A 19,336-nucleotide genomic window follows, 5' to 3' on the forward strand; every position below is an offset into this window, starting at 1 on the left:
AAACGGTTCAACATATAAACGTGAAGCACCGCTACTGTTTCAATCAACTACGCTGTAAGCAAGCAGCATGCCAGTCACTTTGATACTTGTGTATTATGTAAAATGCTGGCGAAAACCAAGTTATGGCGAGAACGAAGGACTGTGGAAAGGAGCAATGCACATTCAGAAATGCTATTAGATACAGTCCATGTGTTCACCTCGCATTAACGGCTGAAGGGGCTATATAACTAACTGGGATGCAAAACACAACTTGGAAAAACATTGATCCAGTACTCCTCAAGCATCAACTTTCCAGACGGTCCTGAGTATAAGTTACTGGTCAGGGGCTCCTTCTTGAAAAAGACCAATTTTCTGTCCCACAGAACATATTATATACTGTCGGTATTTTTTTCTCTACAACCTTTATATCGTAATTCTTTGTCACACCAAGCAGTTTGGCGTTTACTCAAGTTACAGAAAAGTTAAAATTATGACTTTTACTGCCATTATGTGGATTATTTTTGTTGCGTTGGAAAAATAACAGAAGTTACCAATTTTGAGCATGTTAATATATCATTGTACAACTACATGAAGAGACTGCTAAATTCTTGAGCCTTTTGTAATGATGTGGGCTACGAAGTTAACAGCTACTGAACAGCCAATAAAATTTGAAAATCAAAACATTTATAAAACACAATATGCCTTCTCATTTGAAAAATACTTCACACTCTGAAACGAAAATAAGGTTTTCTATATTTTCTGTCACGTCCAAAGGGTCAAACAAATTCATAGGGGATGGTCTTAAAGTCACAATTGGAGGCTCACATACCGAAATGAACGAATAATAAATAGTATTTTTCCATATATTTAGCTCTAAAATTCAACCACAGGAAAAAAATCAGTTGGAATAATGAGAATAATAAATGGCATTTAGCAGTCTCCTAACATGTATTCAGTATTATTTATTTACTTTTTAAACATTTCACGCATTACAGGCCAGAAAAAATTGTGGATGTTACAAGTACGTGAAATGAAAATTGAACAACACTGTCTCATCACATGTTTTACATATACACCAGTCATGTTCAATTCAACTAAGTGCTGGATTGTATACTATTTTAGAGACAACTCCTTTTACATTTCTAAGTGGAGCTTTGGAATTCCCACTGAACTAATGACATTGTATCATCACTGGAATCTCCAGCGCTATAACTAGAACTTTTTAAAAATCGTGGTGAATAGGTGGAATGAGGCGCAGCATTGACTATAGTTATTTCTTATTACACTTGTGCATGGTTTTTCTCTTGGATACTTGAGGGTCAAGGCAATGTTGGGAAGCTTAGCTGGCCAGCTCCTTACTCGTTTAGTGAAATTCACTTCATAGTAGCTCACATCATCATTTTGTTTGTGTCCTTAAATTGCATTACATTTGGCTTATCTTCACTGATTGTGGAGCATCTCGTGTTCATCCAACCTATAGTTTGTCCAGCTTTTTCCAGTTTGTTTAATCTTACATTAAATTGTCAGAGCTAACGACATTATCATTTTTGTTCTTAACTCTGCGTCTTTTGATTCTATTCTGAATTTCGTGTGGATGGTCAATGTGTTGGTTACATTCTAGCTTGTTCTCAATTTGATTAAAATTAATGTAACTGAACAGAAAACTGTGGCCTGAGATTGAAAATCATGAGTCTGACGAAAGTACTACACTTTCTTTTGTAGGATTACCATCCAAGTGCTTCAAGAGACATGATGCTGTCCCTTCAGGTCATTGGCCTCCTGTTCGCTCATTCCAAAGTTACGTAGTCAAAGATGCACCTGAGCCATGGATACCACAAACTGAATCAAGAAATTTATCGTTTGCAGTAAACAATAGCACTGAGAACTGTAGAGTGTGAAATTTGTATTTTGTAGACAAAATGCCAGTACAGTGCTTTCTCCTATTAGTGGTTTCTCTTCATCTTTTGACAATGTTGCCCTTGATACATCAACCAGACTGTGATTACATACTTTTTCTTAGATTACATCAGCTATAGCTTTCTCATTTTCAGGATTCCTGTCAAGTGCACTTAGAGAGTTGGTTTTTGTTTGAATATGTCACAGTTTTTCATACATGTCAACAACAGATTTGGATTCAAAACAATGATCTGTCGCAATTATCATATGCCAAAGTCAGCCAACTATATTCCTGACGTGTTCGATGCTCTCAGCTGTAATAATGTTCAACAGCTGTAATGATCACTAGAGAATATATCTCTATGGATGGCTGTGCGCATTCCCCTATACAATTCTCATTTTACTGCCTAGATGACACTATAACACACCCTCATGCATATTCACTACTGCATGAAACTGTGTGCAACAAAACAACATTTTAAATCCTTTTTTTAAGCAAGTTTATGTAATTCTCTTGACTGACTAGAGGAGGGCATGTATTCTTCAGTACAACTATACTTGATATCAACATCACTGTCATTTGTTTTGCGTGATCTTTCATCTATAAGTTGCTCCGCCATCTTGTCACAGTATTTAATACAATTTCCAGAGTATTTATAATTTAACTGGATCCAAAAAAACCTTCAGTTAATAAAAAAGATTAAAAAACGCCAAAAAACAATAAAATGCAACTATATTTCAGTATCATCATTCAGCCCCAGGTGGGATTTGTTTGGAATATAAGCCTCACCATCTAGTCCTATTTTCCCAGCATCTTTCCGTATTCACTCTGATCCAGTCCACACCTCTTTTTCCAACACACTCCTCCATATTTTTCAACTGTCTATCCCTTGTTCTTCCTCTTGATCATGTCTTTCCCATCTACATTTCATGCAACTTCTTGGGAGTCCTCTTGTTCTTCGTTATTTTTAAGTGCCCATACAATCTTAGCCTTGATGTTTCTATCCTGTTCTGCAAGGTATTCTCTTTTACTATTTTCCTTACCGTTTCATTCCTCATCCTATCTCTGCTTGCTGCTAGTGTCCTCTTCTGAGGAACTTCATTTAACATGCCTATAATCTGCTTACATCTCTTTTCTTCATTATGCATGTTTCAGATGCATAAGTCAGTACTGGGATGTAGTAATTTCTTCACATTACTTCTTTCCTTTTTGCTGGTATATCTTTGTGATGATGATGATCTTTGTTCCAGATCAAGGTAGCAATGTTTCTGCATGTCTGCAATGTTCATCAATCTGTTTCTCATATATATATAGTGCCATGATATTTATTGAACAATTTTTTGCTGTCACAAGAAATTATTTTATTAATATTGTGTTTTAACTTATCTTGCAATATAAAAATACAGTAAAATAATATTTACACTTCTAGAAAAATAGTTTATATTGGTGTAGAATCTTAATGACTGAAAAGCACAATGTACTCCTTTTCGGATATATATATATATATATATATATATATATATATATATATATATATATATATATATATTCACTAATTTACCAAGTCTTTTCTGTCCTAAATTATTTCTTAATTTCGACCAAACAAACGTGTAGGTGAGGAAGATTCTCTCAGTAGATGGAGTGCTGACAAGACAAGAAATGAGGCACTAGTAAAGTACTTGTAAGAATGAGTCAGTGTTTTGAATAAATTAATCATAGGAATAGAAATTAAACTATTTAATATTTAATACAAAAAATCTTCCAAAGCAATAAAAGCTATAAAAACCCAATTTTGTGCACCAGGTTTTTTTTAAAAAAAAAAGATTAGTTTTTCCCAACCATGAAGTTTTGACAAGAGAAATAACTGTAGATTTGACTTACTGTCTAACTATGGACTTGGTTCCGTTGGTCGCAAGAATACTTACGATATTCAACATCAATTACCATAGCAAACTCAAAATGTCAAAATCTGAATTTGGTTTACTCTGGCATAAGACCCTCCAATTAACACCTAAAAAAAGAAAAAAAATCTGCTGCCATGAACCTTGCTGACGATGTTAGTGGTCTTGGCTACATGCTCATCCTTCAATGCAACACATTATTCCCAACGATGGATGGCTTCACGGAGACCGTGATTGTAGAAGTCTGCATCTTAGCTGTGCAGCAAATGCTTCACCTCGAATATCATGTTGTTGTCATCATAGAAATGCCTGCCATACAACTGTTTCTTCATTCGAGAGAAAAGGTAGAAATCACTGGATGCCAAATCACCAGAAAATCTGAATAAGGCAAAATTTGATAGCCCAAAGAACCAGTGTGTGTCATCATGTCTTGAACTGGGGCACTGTGGAGCAAAAACTCCTCAGACAGCTTTCTGCAGTGCTTCGTTTTAACAGCCTCCCATAACCTCAGTCTCGGTGGCACACTCATGTTCGGTTTGCCCTTAACGGCACAATATCTTAGCACCACACCGTGCCAGTCCCAAAAAACGTTCAGCTTCACGACTGTCAGATCATCATCTTTTTAGGTGGTCATGCATCAACATGTTTTCACTGCTTGCTTTCACTTATGTGTTCTGCTCAATATGATACACTCAGCACTCATCCATGTTGATTAGGTGGCTAAAGAAGTCCTCTGGAATGCCTTGATGCAGCTGCAACATTTCTGTAGCTGCCTAAGGTGAGTGGGCGTTTAGAAGGATTGTGAGACAGAGTAAGAAAATCCCTGCCAGATTTCAACTGTGAAGTGTTAATGCCCACAGGCGAAAACAGTAGCCATCTGCAGAGCTGTGACAACACTGAGGTAATGCCATTGAGACGTTTCAACATTGTGTTACGTTGTTTGTTGAAACAGGCTCGTGAAGCTGCCACAACCATGCCACTGCTACTGTCAGGGATCAATTTATGCCAACTAGCAAAACCAGCGGGCAGAGGCCTTTGCCATGTTAGTGCCATGTCGTGCTAGATATTTATATCTGCCACAACTTTGATTTTCACTTTTTTCACTACTGCCTCAATTTTAATTGTCCGGTTTTCGAGCACCAATGCCTGCATTTCTGTTGCAACACCGAGTTCTTCTCTGAGAAATGCTCTGCCACTTCGCTCTTCGTCATGACAACTTCTCTGAGTATACTAGCACTGTCTGTGGCACGTAACCATTGTGTCATGTGATGGACTGTGCATTGTTGCTGTGCATTTCCACCAACTCAGCATGGATTGTTGCAGCGTTGTCCCCCATCAAACACAGAAAATGAATTACTGCCCAGTGACTCCAGATTGGTTGTATTTCACAATTTGGAGAAAAATTATTTTTGGGGGGAGCTTTCGGGGAAATGGGAACCCTTGGGAAATTTTTGAGGAAGAAAATTTCGGTACTGGGGAGATTGAGCAAGTATTTTATCTGCCTAGGCTTAATATTAGTGCGATCTCTTGTTATTTGAGCCCAAACAACACGCACTTAGTTTTCCAGATATTCTCTACATGTCACTATCCCTTCAAAGCAATCTTCTTTAGTGGGAGACGATAGGCTCACCACAGTAATACCTCTCAATGACATCACTATGACGTATACATGCCGAGTCTCGTTCATTTGGGATTTCTATCGACTTTCGTGGTCGTATCAAGTTCTGAGGTGAAGCCATTTTGGATTTCATTGTTTTAGTTAAAAGTTGTATTTTAGGGGTTTCATGTTATAACACATGCTCTATGACTATACGCTTTTTCAGATATAGATGAGCCCTCGATAACGCGTCGGTACTGGTATGATTTGTTACAATTGAATGTAAGATAATGATAGATCGGCGGTGAGGAGCGAACGGGAGGTGTTAGCCAAATCACGTGTCAATTTGCGTAGCGAGATATAAGGTGGTGTGTTAATGGTAAATCAATAGAACAATGGCAAAAACATGAAGAAAGCAATTATGGAACCCCTAGAGAGGTTTTTTTTTTTTTTAAATTTTCTGATCGGGCTATTGCTTTTGATTACGCATTAAAAATCTTAAGTTATGTACTATAATTTTGCGATATGTACGATAATTTGTGCATATGAGTGTCTGATGTAATTTTATTTATCTAGGTGATAATTAAAAATTTATGACGAACCCATGTACATACAAAAATAAACAGGCAATATCTGTTATGATTAGACGCCTGAAAACAACTGAGCACAAAAAGGAAGAGAGAATACTAGTCATGATCACAATAAAGCAATGTTATTATTCCTCTTTCTGGCCTCCTTTGCAACACTCAGAGGCATAATAATACGCTGCTACGCAAAATCTAAGGACAGAAGTAACTTCCACATTATGTGATACTGCAAAGTAATGTAGCTCGACGAAACTTGGACCATGGATAGGAACAACCGTTACAGTACAGTACAGAAGGCTATTGAAAGAAATGTGCAGTGGAACGAAGAGAAATAACACTTTTGTTCAAAGACAATAATCATATTGAAGTCACCCCGATTTGAATGGTCCCCTGGACATTACAAAAGGTGGGACATGTTTCTTAATAGGGTGTGTGATCATCACGGACAGCATTTCATGCTCTGCGATATGCTCTCTTGCTGGCCACAAGACGTTCCATTCCTCCACCATTGCGGTTGACAACTGCTGGATCTCCAACGCATCTCACATGTGATCCATTAAGTCGGGGAATTGCCGGCCGGAGTGGCCGAGCGGTTCTAGGCGCTACAGTCTGGAACCGCGCGACCGCTACGGTCGAAGGTTCGAATCCTGCCTCGGGAATGGATGTGTGTGATGTCCTTAGGTAAGTTAGGTTTATGTAGTTCTAAGTTCTAGGGGAGTGATGACCTCAGAAGTTGAGTCCCATAGTTCTCAGAGCCATTTGAACCATTTTGAAGTCGTGTAATTGGCAGGCCAGTCCATCGACTAAATACCTTCTCTTTCCAAGAGCTTCTCCGTGTGGGCTGTTCGATTTGGTCTTTCATTGCCATTTATAAAAATGAAGTCAGGGCCGAATGCAGCCCTGAAACACAGGAAAAGAATACAGTGTCACAAAAAACATTGCCCTGTTAGTGTACAATACTCAAAGATTCTGAAGTCAGTATGTCCATGCAACACTACGCTTCTTCACACAGTATGTCCAACATTGTCAGACATTATCAGTTTGGTGGGGCAGGTGTTACAATGTGGAGAGGCATAATGTTGCATGGGCATATTGACCTCCATATCTTTGAACGTGGCACACTTACTGGTCTAATGGTCAATGTTACTGTGAATTATACTCCTTCCCTGTGTGCATTTTAACGCGAATGAACTCGGTCCTGGTTTCATTTTTTTGGAAAAGAAAACTCGACTGCACATCCAGCAGCGCAGGTATGGAGCTCTTGGAAGGAGATGATATTGGGCGAATTGATTGGTCTGTCGTTCCCCTACTTAAATCCCAACGAACGTAGGGGATGCGATGAGGAGATGTATTGCAACACGTCCACTTCAATAACGGCCTCCCAAGACTTGTCAACCGCGCCGTAGTTAGTTCAGATTACTCGATAGTTGACGTCTGCCGCTAACCGTTACAGTGTTGCCACACTGGCTGCCGGCTGCAACTCGGTTATAGGTGACACACGAACACGAAGGGTAACTTCACAGATGCTGTTGGTACGTAACGCAGAGCAGTGTCGGAAGCGGCCGCAACGAGGAATGTCGGAAATGGGAGATGCTCCATCAAAAGCTGATTTTAAGTGACCAGTGACTGAAGTGTGGCAGGCGGCTCGTTTTGTAGCCCTGAATTTAAACTCATGTCCTGACCTAACCACAACATCGTGATGTGCAATGTATCCGACAAAACGGCGATCTGCAATCTGCCGCAGAACTAAAATCGCAGTGGCTTTGTTCACAGCGATTAAAGCTTACGTCCACGAGCAAATCGATACAGAAAAAACTCAGTTTCAGCTCTAAAAGCAAACATTAATTTCTCGCTATCATTGGTTTCCTGAAAGCATTCCCACATTGGCTACACGAGTTACCGCATTACCAACTGACGAGCAGTCCTCATTGGCACTTGGTACTTGGTTGCAGATTGTAGGTAACACAGGCAGGTTTCAAAACAAAAAAAGAACGGTAGGAAGAAAAATAAGAGCAAATAAAAAAGTCAATATTGTTATGGAAATGACTTGGCAAAGAATCAGGGATGAAAAATACGTTGAAACCAATTAATTGAATAAAGATAATAAACTCATTTGATTAAATATAGAGACAAAAATATTTCACAACATTTGGTGAACCTACAAGCTTCTACACATCAGGTATACACGCTAACCGTTGCGCTTCCCCGCAAGACTGGATTTAACCGTCATATTTGTGACTGTGGTGACTCATTTGCAACGATGAATCGCAGCCTACAAAAATCCGGCTTCAAGCAATGTCGTGCGCAGCTTATCTGGTGTAAGCCGATCTCTGTGATTATAATAACTGTGTATGAGACGCTGAATCGTGTCTTGTGCGGCGGTATCCAGCAGTGTTTGGTTAGTGCTGCATATGAAACGTGTGTATTTCATCAGCATTTTTGCGTGTATGTGTGTGTTTTGTTTTTGATATGGTTACCACGTGTGACAAAATACGAAATAAAACTGCTAGACCCATGATTCAAGAGCCAAACACATCAAGAAAGAATGACACACACGGAATTGGAAGTAAACTGACGAAATGTCGTGGCAGTTTGGCAAAGGCAAACGGTTCGGGCGGGACGTTGGGCGCTCTTATTGGAGGAAAAACCAGCCCCTACGAGTGAAATGTCGACTGTCAAGTAATTTTAATCGGTCTATATTTGTGGACTGGAGCTCTTAACTGCGATTCCATACCAATCTTGTGGCCAGCATGAGCGCATTTGGCAGAGCCGTCCGTGGTGATCACAAATCCTATAAAGAAGCATTTGTAGAGTCCAGGGTGACCATCATTAATCGTGGTGACTTCATTGTAATTGTTGCCGTTGAATAAATATGACATTCCTGTTCGTCTCAGAGCGTGTTTCTTTCAGCTACCTTTTGTTCTATACCAGGGCTTCCCAACGTGTGGTCCGCGGACCCCTTAGGGGTCCGCCGGCTCTTTCTAGGGGGTCCGCGGCCACCTTTCACCAAATCTTGTAAAATAAGGAGTAAAATTATTGAATAATCATGTGAAAAACAAATTCATCACTATTTTTTTCATACTTTTACTTCAGGTCGTATTCTCAAGCAGCCTTTGTAGTTCCTAAGTGAGAACGCATACGCAGTTTAGTGCCGGAGAATGCGGCTTCTCTGATCGACTGTTTCGCAACAATACGGGGGTCGTTTGTGCGCCGGCTCACGGCGCTAAATGCGCTGAAACCTTTTACGGATGCGCGGAGCGAGCTTTGTCGACCAATCACAGCGCTCGCTGGCACGTGTGCGGCCCCAGGCATCATTATATGTTAAACTTGCTTTGTCAGTGCACTAACAATTTCATAAGTCGATTTTTGACCAATTTATTACTTCTAACATGGATCGGTGGCTGAAGTCAGGATCATTGAAGAAGGGTGCAGTTTCTCCATCGCCTTCACAACAAGGGAAGTTCCCAGTGGAAATGAATGAGGAGCGAGGACAACCAAAGGAAGAACAATCAAAAGAAACTCCACAGCCGGATTTATTATGTGAAAACGCTGCAAGTACTCCTTTGGTTGCAATATCCTGTGGAAGTGTAATAATCAAGAAGCGTAAGTACAACGAAAGCTATTTAGAAATGGGATTTATGGAGACAAAGGAAAGCTCAGTGTGTAATTTGTGCGCGAGTCCTTTCGAACAGTTCAATGGTTCCAGTTAAATTGCGCCGTCATTTTGAAGGTACTCACCCGGATTTCCAGGCTAAGACATGTTTTTTTTTTTTTTTTTTTTCCAAAAGGAAGAGTGCTGAACTAGGTGCTTCTCAGCATTGCATGAAAACTCATGCAAAAACAATTAATGAAAATTCATTGAAAGCTTCTTTCTTGGTTAGTTATCGAGGGCAAAAACAGGCAAAGCTCATACCATTGTAGAAAATCTCATAAAGCCGGGAGTTAATGATATTGTTTCTTGCATGCTGGACGAAAAGGCAGTAAAGCTTGTATCTTCGGTGCCATTGTCAAACAATACTGTCGAGAGATGCATTGTTGACATGTCAAATGATGTCAAAGACACTTTTGTTTCTCGCATCCAACACAGTTCATTTTCTCTGCAGATAGATGAATCCACTGATGTTGCAGGATTAGAGATTTTATTGGCTTTTGTCCGTAATGAATATTCTGGATCTTTTGAGGAGGAGCTCTTATTGTGCAGACCACTACCTGCCAACACAACAGCAGCTGAAATATTCCGTCTATCGGATGATTTTTTAAGGACTAACGACGTTTCGAGTGGTCTAAGGTGCTGCAGTCATGGACTGTGCGGCTTATCTCGTCGGTGGTTCGAGTCCTCCCTCGGGCATGTGTGTGTGTGTGTGTGTGTGTGTGTGTGTGTGTGTGTGTGTGTGTTGTCCTTAGCGGAAGTTAACCTTAGGTCAATAGTGTGTAAGACTAGGGACTGATGACCTGAGCAGTTAAGACCCATAGACTTTACATACATTTGAACATTTTTCTTCGGATTTTACGAAAAACCACACACACACACACACACACACACACACACACACACACACACACGAACGCACGACTGTTACGAAATATGGATACTCCTTACACAACAGTAGCCAAATAGTGGAAGTGAACAGACCACAAGCTGCAGCTTGTCAACAGCGAACGTGACGTTGATTGCTCTTGGAGGAAGGCAGCTCCAACGTGTCAAATGTCAATTACCAAGTAGTTTTAATCAGGCTATAGTGTGTTGAACAAAGGGAGTACATCCACTAGTAAGTGTCTGGATACAGTGGGAATTAAAATTGGATCGTTAATTTCAAGCTGTTTTGATTCATCTCTAAACCAAAGCCTATTGACACTTCGGGGAGGGGGGGGGGGGGGGGGGGGGATAGGGGTCGTTGGGAACATGACACTTGCATTAAGAAGCTTTCAGTTCCCATGGGTTTCGCTCTGAAATTTAAAGTTACTGTGCTCTTGACTGACTAGGGGTCCGCCATGGATTTTCGACTGAAGAAGGGGTCCGCCAGCTGAAGAGGTTGGGAAGCCCTGTTCTATGCCATAGCAGTTCTTCCTTTGTATAGCCCTAGTTTCATCGAACTAAGTGACTTGGCAGCGACACAACATACGAAAGTTACTTTCATCCGTAAGTTTTGCACACCAGTGTAATATCTTTCAAAAGCGAACCATTGTCTGATGGAAGACTGTGGTTCGCAGTTTCGCCGTAAGTCCTAGATATCTTCAGCTCTTGTCTCCAGCGAGTTTGTTCAAATGCAAACATGAAACTTGTTCGCGATGACAGAAATAGATCTAAAATCATCTAGGGCTTATAAATCTTTTTATCGGTATTGGACTTCAACACTTCTATCTGGTTTCTGCTAATCTCGCAATTCTATCTCCTTTTAGGCAGAGCACCCTTTCTTTTTAAATGGCAGAAGACTACTCCTTTAATTCCATTATAATTAGAGTTCTTTCACCTCTAGTAACGATATCACAGCGTTAAAAATTCCAGTCCGCAACAGGGTTCGTAATCTATGTTAAACTGGTGGCTCCTCTGTAACGGACTGTTTAGTAAGCCACGACTTGACAGCAGCAGGCAGGTTCAAATGGATGCAGTAGATACTCAGAGACGGTGAGGCTTACACAAAAGATAAACTAGCGTGGAGAACTGCATCAAACCAGTCTTCGGACTGAAGACCACAACACAGCCAGTTCAAAGGTAGTAGGGAGACAAGGGGCAGATCACTTCCGATAGGACCATGTCCAGTTCTATGGGGTGGTTCCTTGATGATGTTACGAATTTTGAGGGATGATTGAGAAGAGTAAATGTATCTGTCTGAGGTAAGGGACCCTGGTCGGGAAACGAGCGAGTCGAAGATTATAACCGAAAGTCGTTCTGATACGTCTGACAGTGGAATACTTGAACCGGTACTGTTGTTGCTAAGACTGTATGATAGACAACTTTCAGAGTTGGTAGTATGGACAACAACGAGTAAAAATGTCCATAAATATCAGCCCCAAAATGCATACCTTAAGAGCTATGAGCAATTGTTCAGTAGCAGAGATGTGTTTCACAGTAGCGGAGATGAACAAGTGCTCACACACTGACGCAAAAAAATCGCGACACCAAAAAATAATTAATGTATAGTAATGAAATTTCGGGAATACATTTGTCTAGGTAACATATTTAGGTGATTAACATTGCAGACAAAGCGCGAGATAAGCCACTGCGCGGGGTGTTGTGGCCGAGCGGTTCTAGGCACTTCAGTCCGGAATCGCGCTGCTGCTACGCTCGCAGGTTCGAATCCTGCCTTGGGCTTGGATGTGTGTGATGTCCTTAGGTTAGTTAAGTTTAAGTAGTTCTAAGCCTAGAGGACTGATGACCTCAGACGTTAAGTCTCATAGTGCTTGGAGCCGTAAGCCACTGCAAATGTAAAATGCTGGTACGCTAAAACCGGTGTAACCGCCAGAATTTTGAATGAAAGTATGCAAACGTGCATGCATTGTGTTGTACATGTGCCGGATGTCAATTTGTGAGATGGAGTTCCATGCCAGTCGCACTTGATCGGTTAATTCTGTTTGTCATGAAACTGGAGTTGTCGTCCAATGATTCCCATATATGCCAGAGTGGATACAGATCTGGTGATCGAGCAGTTCGAGGCAAGATGTCGACGCACTTTAGAGCAAGTTTTGTTACAACAGCGGTATGTGGGTGAGCGTTATCCTGTTGGAAAACACCCCCTGGAATGTTGTTCATGAATAGCAGTACAATAGGTCGAATCACCATACTGACATACAAATTGACGGTCAGTGTGCGTGGAATAACCATAAGACGGTTTCTGCTGTCATACGAAATCGCTCTCCAGACCATAACTGCAGGTGTAGGTCCAGTGTTCTCACACGCAGAGAGCTTGGTCGCAGGCTCTCAACTGGCCTCCTTTTAATCAACAGCCATCACTGCCACGGAGTCAGAACCAGCTTTCATCAGAAAACACAACAGACCCAGCTCTCCAACGCTCTCTCACTTGACACCACTGAGGTCGCACGTGGCTGTGGTTTGTGGTTGGTTGAACGCACGCTATGGGGCGCTTGGATCGGAGCTATCCTTGTACACTACTGGCCATTAAAATTGCTACACCAAGAAGAAATGCAGATGATAAACGGGTATTCATTGGACAAATATATTACACCAGAAGTGACATGTGATTACATTTTCACGCAATTTGGGTGCATAGATCCTGAGAAATCAGTACCCGGAACAACCACCTCTGGCCGTAATAACGGCCTTGATACGCCTGGGCATTGAGTCAAACAGACCTTGGATGGCGTGTACAGTTACAGCTGCCCATGCAGCTTCAACACGATACCACAGTTCGTCAAGAGTAGTAACTGGCGTATTGTGACGAGCCAGTTGCTCGGCCACCATTGACCAGACGTTTTCAGTTGGTGAGAGATCTGGAGAATGTGCTTGCCAGGGCAGCAGTCGAACATTTTCTGTATCGAGAAAGGCCCCTACAGGACCTGCAACATGCGGTCGGGCGTTATCCTGCTGAAATGTAGGGTTTCGCAGGGATCGAATGATGGGTAGAGCCACGGGTCGTAACACATCTGAAATGTAACGTCCACTGTTCAAAGTGCCGTCAATGCGAACAAGAGGTGACCGAGACGTGTAACCAATCGCACCCCATTCCATCACGCCAGGCGATACGCCAGTATGGTGATGACGTATACACGCTTCCAATATGCGTTCACCGCGATGTCGCCAAACACGGATGCGACTATCGTGATGCTGTAATCAGAACCTGGATTCATCCGAAAAAATGACGTTTTGCCATTCGTACACCCAGGTTCGTCGCTGAGTACACCATTGCAGGCGCTCCTGTCTGTGATGCAGCGTCAAGGGTAACCGCAGCCATGGTGTCCGAGCTGATAGTCCGTGCTGCTGCAAACGTCGTCGAACTGTTCGTGCAGATGGTCGTTGTCTTGCAAACGTCCCCCTCTGTTGACTCAGGGATCGAGACGTGGCTGCACGATCCGTTACAGCCATGCGGATAAGGTGCCTGTCATCTCGACTGCTAGTGATACGAGGCCGTTGGGATCCAGTACGGCGTTCCGTAATACCCTCCTGAAACCACTGATTCCATATTCTGCTAACAGTCATCGGATCTCGACCAACGCGAGCAGCAATGTCGCGATACGATAAACCGCAATCGCGATAGGCTACAATCCGACCTTTATCAAAGTCGGAAACGTGATGGTACGCATTTCTCCTCCTTACACGAGGCATCACAACAACGTTTCACCAGGCAACACCGGCAACTGCTGTTTGTGTATGAGAAATCGGTTGGAAACTTTCCTCATGCCAGCACGTTGTAGGTGTCGCCACCAGCGCCGACCTTGTGTGAATGCTCTGAACAGCTTATCGTTTGCATATCACAGCATCTCCTTCCTGTCGGTTAAATTTCGCCTCTGTAGCATGTCATCTTCGTGGTGTAGCAATTTTAGTGGCCAGTAGTGTAGTAACCGATTTGTAGCAATTCGTTGTGTCACTGTGATGACAACTGCTGCTCCAGATTGTTGCTACAGACGCAGTACGATGCACCAGAGCCATACGCTGAACACGACGGTCTTCCCTCTCGGTAGTGCCATGTGGCGTCCGGCGCCCGGTCTTCTTGCGACCGTGCGTTCTCGTGACCACCACTGCCAGCAGTCATTTGCAGCGGCTACATTCCTGCCAAGCCTGTTTGCAACATCGCAGAAGGAACATCCAGCTTCTCGTAACCCTGTTTCATGACCTCGTTCAGACTCAGTGAGGTGTTGATAACGGCAATTTTATCGCCTCAAGGCATTCTTGACTGCCGTTGACTAACATCAACTCACCAGGTTCAGTCCCAAACATAACTAACAGTCACGACAGTTTATTTAAAGCAAACCTGCTTTGCATCCTCAGAGCGTTGCTACTAGAGCCACTCTTACGCGACTGGCAAAAAATTTTAATAGTCTTAAGTGATGCACTTTAGAGTAAAAGTAGCGAAAAAGGGGGAGCAACTGGCAGGAGTAACTATGACTCACATAAGGTAGCCAAATGCCTCGTCACCCGACCAAAAATTTCAGCAACGCTAGGAGCAACTGGAGGGACTAACTAAGACTGTAGCCATACAGTTGCGTATCGCTTATGGCAAGCTGGCAACAGTAAGAAAAAATATATATTTATAAAAATAAAAAATGGAGCGACTGGCAGGAGTAACTATGACTCTCGTAAGTTAGCCAGATGTCTCGTCACCCGACCAAAAATTTCAGCAAACCCGAGGAGCAATTGGAGGGAGTAACTAACACTCTAGGCATATGGTTGCATATCGCTTCTGGCGGACTGACAACAGTAAGGATGAGAATGTAAAGGTGGCCAAAAAGGGGCAGCAAATGCCAGTAGTAGCTGTTACTCTCTTAACTATGACTCTCTTAAGGCGGCCAAGTGACGGCGGTGTGGCTGCATCCGGACTCGGCTTTTCGAAGCGCGGTTTTTGATGTAGTCGTGCTGCTGCTGCGAGGTGCCTTCCTTGGGTTGTAGCTACAGGGAGAGTGATGCGCAATACATGGGCCTAGCCCTCTTAGCCTCTCCTCTCCTCTCCTGCAGTCTTCTCCCCTTCACGTGGGCCCGCTGATTTTCGCAGAGTAGAAGACCGCACCAGGGGCTTGGGGGGGTTACCAGCCCCACCTCGCATTATCCCTTATAGTTGGGGGCAGTTTACAAGAAAATAATAGTGGTGGGCCTTCCGCTGAAGGTGCCACCCCAGCTTCCCCAGCACCTATCCGGCCAACCGGCCGTGACGTAGACGCGATAACGTGTGTAGCTACTTTTGCCTGCAGTGAGTGCCACCGCAGTTTCACCACAAAAAACGGTCTCGGGGTCCACCGCCGCCGCCAACACCCCGCGGCCGCCAACGCGGAGATCATTACGGAGAGGCATCGCGTGAGGTGGACGGAAGAAGAAGTCCTATCGCTCGCCAAAGCGAGGGACGCACGGTTCTTCTTCGTCAACCAAGACCTGACCAGGATGTTCCCCGACCGAACGCTCGAGGCAATCAAGTGCCAACGGCGGAAAGCTGCCCACAAGCAGCTTGTCCGCGAATTCATGGAGGCGCTTGAGATCGGTCGGGGGGAAGAGCCGGCGTCCCGCCGGGGACCGGCGAGGCCGCCGCCTGACGCGGGCGATGGCGCTGCGCCGCCCGACGACGCAGCCGAGGACTTCGCGGCCGACACCACCGGGCCGCCGCCGGAGGGGCCGACTGACGCCGCCATCTGGGAGCATCTGGCAGGGCTACCTGCTTCTGCCCAGCGTTTCTCTGCTCTGGACCGAGTCATCGGTCTGGGGCGGGGCACGCCGCCCGAAGTCATCCTGGGCATGCTCCCGGATGCCCTCGCGTCGGTCGGGTCCAGAGGGGAGAGGACCAGCACGAGGACGCAGAGGCCGCGTCAGCCACCGAAGCGGCCGCCTGCCGCTCCGCCGCAGCAGAGGCGCAAACGGCGCCGTTCGGAGTACGCCAGGACGCAGGATGCCTTCCGAAGGTCGCGCGCGCGTTGCGTGCGTGGCCTCTTGGATGGCACCCTGCTACAGCCGCCACCCGACATCCCCGGTCTGCTGGACTTCTGGGCGGACCTCTTCACGAAGAAGCCCATCTCCACCGCGGGCTTCATCCGTGACCGCCTCCTGCCGCACTCGGAGCCTGTCGCTCTTGAGTGCCTGTGGGGGCCTGTCACACGTGAGGAGGTCGCTGCTGCCTTGCCACCCAGGGGATCAGCGGCCGGTCCGGATGGCCTTACTCCTGCGGAGCTGCGGCGCCTACCGCATGAGGTCCTCGTGAAATTGATGAATCTCTTCCTTCTGGCCCGTGCCCTTCCCGAGCGTCTGCTTCGCGCGCGCACGTCCCTTCTCCCCAAAACGGCTGCACCAACATCCCCCGCTGACTTTCGCCCCATTACGGTCTGCTCGGTGCTGGCGCGGACCTTCCATAAGGTTCTCGCGTCGCGCCTGATGCGTGCTTGTGCTGTGGACGAACGTCAGCGGGCATTCATCCCCCGGGATGGGATGTTGGAGAATACCTTCATCCTTGACACAGCTCTCACTGACGCAGTCCGCTCCTGCCGCTCTGTCTTTGTGGCGTCGATCGACGTCTCGAAAGCATTCGATTCGGTGGATCATGCGGCCCTTCGCCCTGTGCTGAGGGCCCATGACCTGCCGGATTGCTTTATCGAGTACGTCGAGAGGTGCTACGAGGGCAGCACGACAGTGATAGCGGGCGGCGCCGGCGTGGGCGAGTCTGTGCAGCCGTCAAGGGGCGTCTGTCAGGGCGATCCCCTCTCCCCCCCTCCTTTTCAATTTTGCGGTGGACTATGTTTTAGGTCAACTTCCCTCCCACATCGGAGCTCGGATACTTGGTCGCAGAGTCAACGCTGCGGCCTTTGCAGATGATGTCTTGCTGTTCGCATCGACTGCGAGGGGCTTGCAGTCCCTCATCGACGCAGCCGTCGCAGCCCTCGCACACCTGGGGCTGCAGATCAACGCCCGGAAGTGTTTCACCCTCGCCTTGGTCGCGTCTGGACGAGACAAGAAGGTGAACGTAGACGGAGACGTTACCTTCAAGGTAGGCAACACCACCGTGCCTGCCCTACGTGTGGGTGAAACCTTCCGGTACCTGGGGCTGCAATTTTCCACGGCGGGTCGCTGCGTCTTCAACCCTCGACGTCACCTGGGGGAGCAGCTTGACGTCATCTCCCGAGCTCCGCTCAAGCCGCAACAGCGCCTCCACGCTCTCACCAATGTACTTCTACCTGGCCTGTACCATGGGCTGGCCCTCAGCCGCACCCGAGTGGGTGCCCTGAAAGCTGCGGACGTTACCATCAGGGCCGCCGTCAGGAGATGGTTCCGCCTTCCGGCGGACACTCCCCTGGGCTACTTCCACGTTCCTGTTGCCCAGGGGGGCCTCGGCATCCCATCATGCCGATGGATGGGGCCAACCTTTCGTTGGTCCCGTCTCCTGGGGTTGAAGAAGATAGGGCCAGCCTTCGACGGTGCAGGCCTGGACGAGGTGCAGCGTGAGATTGAGGTGCTGGAGCGGCACCTTACGTGGGAGGGCCACCTCCTCAAATCGTCGACGCAGGTTGGAGAGATGTGGGCCGCGCGCCTGCACGTTGCCATTGACGGTGCGGCGCTGTCATCTTCCGCCGCCGTCAAGGGGCAACACCAATGGGTCGCCGACACCAGTCGCCTGCTATCTGGGCGTAACTACATCGACGCCCTCCGCGCCCGCATCAACGCCTTCCCGACGAGGGCACGGCGCAGTCGGGGGCGTGAGGTGGACACCAGATGCCGCGCGGGCTGCCAAGCCGTGGAGACCGCCAACCACGTACTACAGGCTTGCTTCAGGACGCACGGGTCCCGAGTTAAACGACATGACGCGATCGTGCGCTATGTCGCTCGTGGACTGGTGCAGAGGGGCTTCAATGTCTCGGTGGAGCCCCACCTCCGGACACCTGAGGGAATCCGCAAGCCTGACGTGGTGGCGGTTAAAGACCGCATCGCCCGCGTGATCGACGCCCAGGTAGTCGGGGACCATCTCCGACTCGACTGGTGTCACTCCCAGAAGGGGGCCTACTACGACACGCCGTCCATCCGGCGTGCCATCTCCAAACTGCACCGAGACGTCGAGGAGGTTACTGTGTCCACCGCATCACTGAATTGGAGGGGCGCATGGTCTCCAGCGTCGGCGAGGGACCTCTCTGCACTAGGATTTCGACCCCGAGAACTGGCGGTTCTCAGCACGAGGGTACTGCAGAGCTGCTGCACGAGTTATCGCATCTACGAGCGAATGACGGCGCCAAGGCTGATGCCACGAGCCGGCGTCGGCTAGGTCGCTGGATATTCTCCTTCTGCCTTGACTCCTGGGGCCTGTCAACAGGAGGAATAACCGTCTTTGTTCTTCTTTGTCTTTTCTTGTCTTTATATTTGTGTTTCCTTCTTTTCCTTACATACATTAGTTTTTCTCTCATGGTGTTCGCCCTGTAAGTCCCCACTTCGGTGGTGGACATTGGCGAGTTACATAGCGCCTACTTACCATATGCCATGTTGATTGATTTTACTCATGTATGTGTTATTCATTTTATGAATAAAGACGGCTGAAATAGCCAAATGCCTCGTTATCTGACCAAAAATTTCAGCTAATGCGAGGAGCAACTGGAGGGAATAACTAAGACTGTAGGCATAAAGTTGCGTATCACTTGTGGCGGACGGGCAACAGTAAGAATGAGAATGTAAAGGTGGCCAAAAGGGGGAGCAACTGGCAGGAGTAAATATGACTCTCATAAGATTGGTAAATGCCATGTC

The sequence above is a fragment of the Schistocerca americana genome, chromosome 5, assembly GCF_021461395.2.
Source record: "Schistocerca americana isolate TAMUIC-IGC-003095 chromosome 5, iqSchAmer2.1, whole genome shotgun sequence".
Classification (NCBI taxonomy): domain Eukaryota; kingdom Metazoa; phylum Arthropoda; class Insecta; order Orthoptera; family Acrididae; genus Schistocerca; species Schistocerca americana.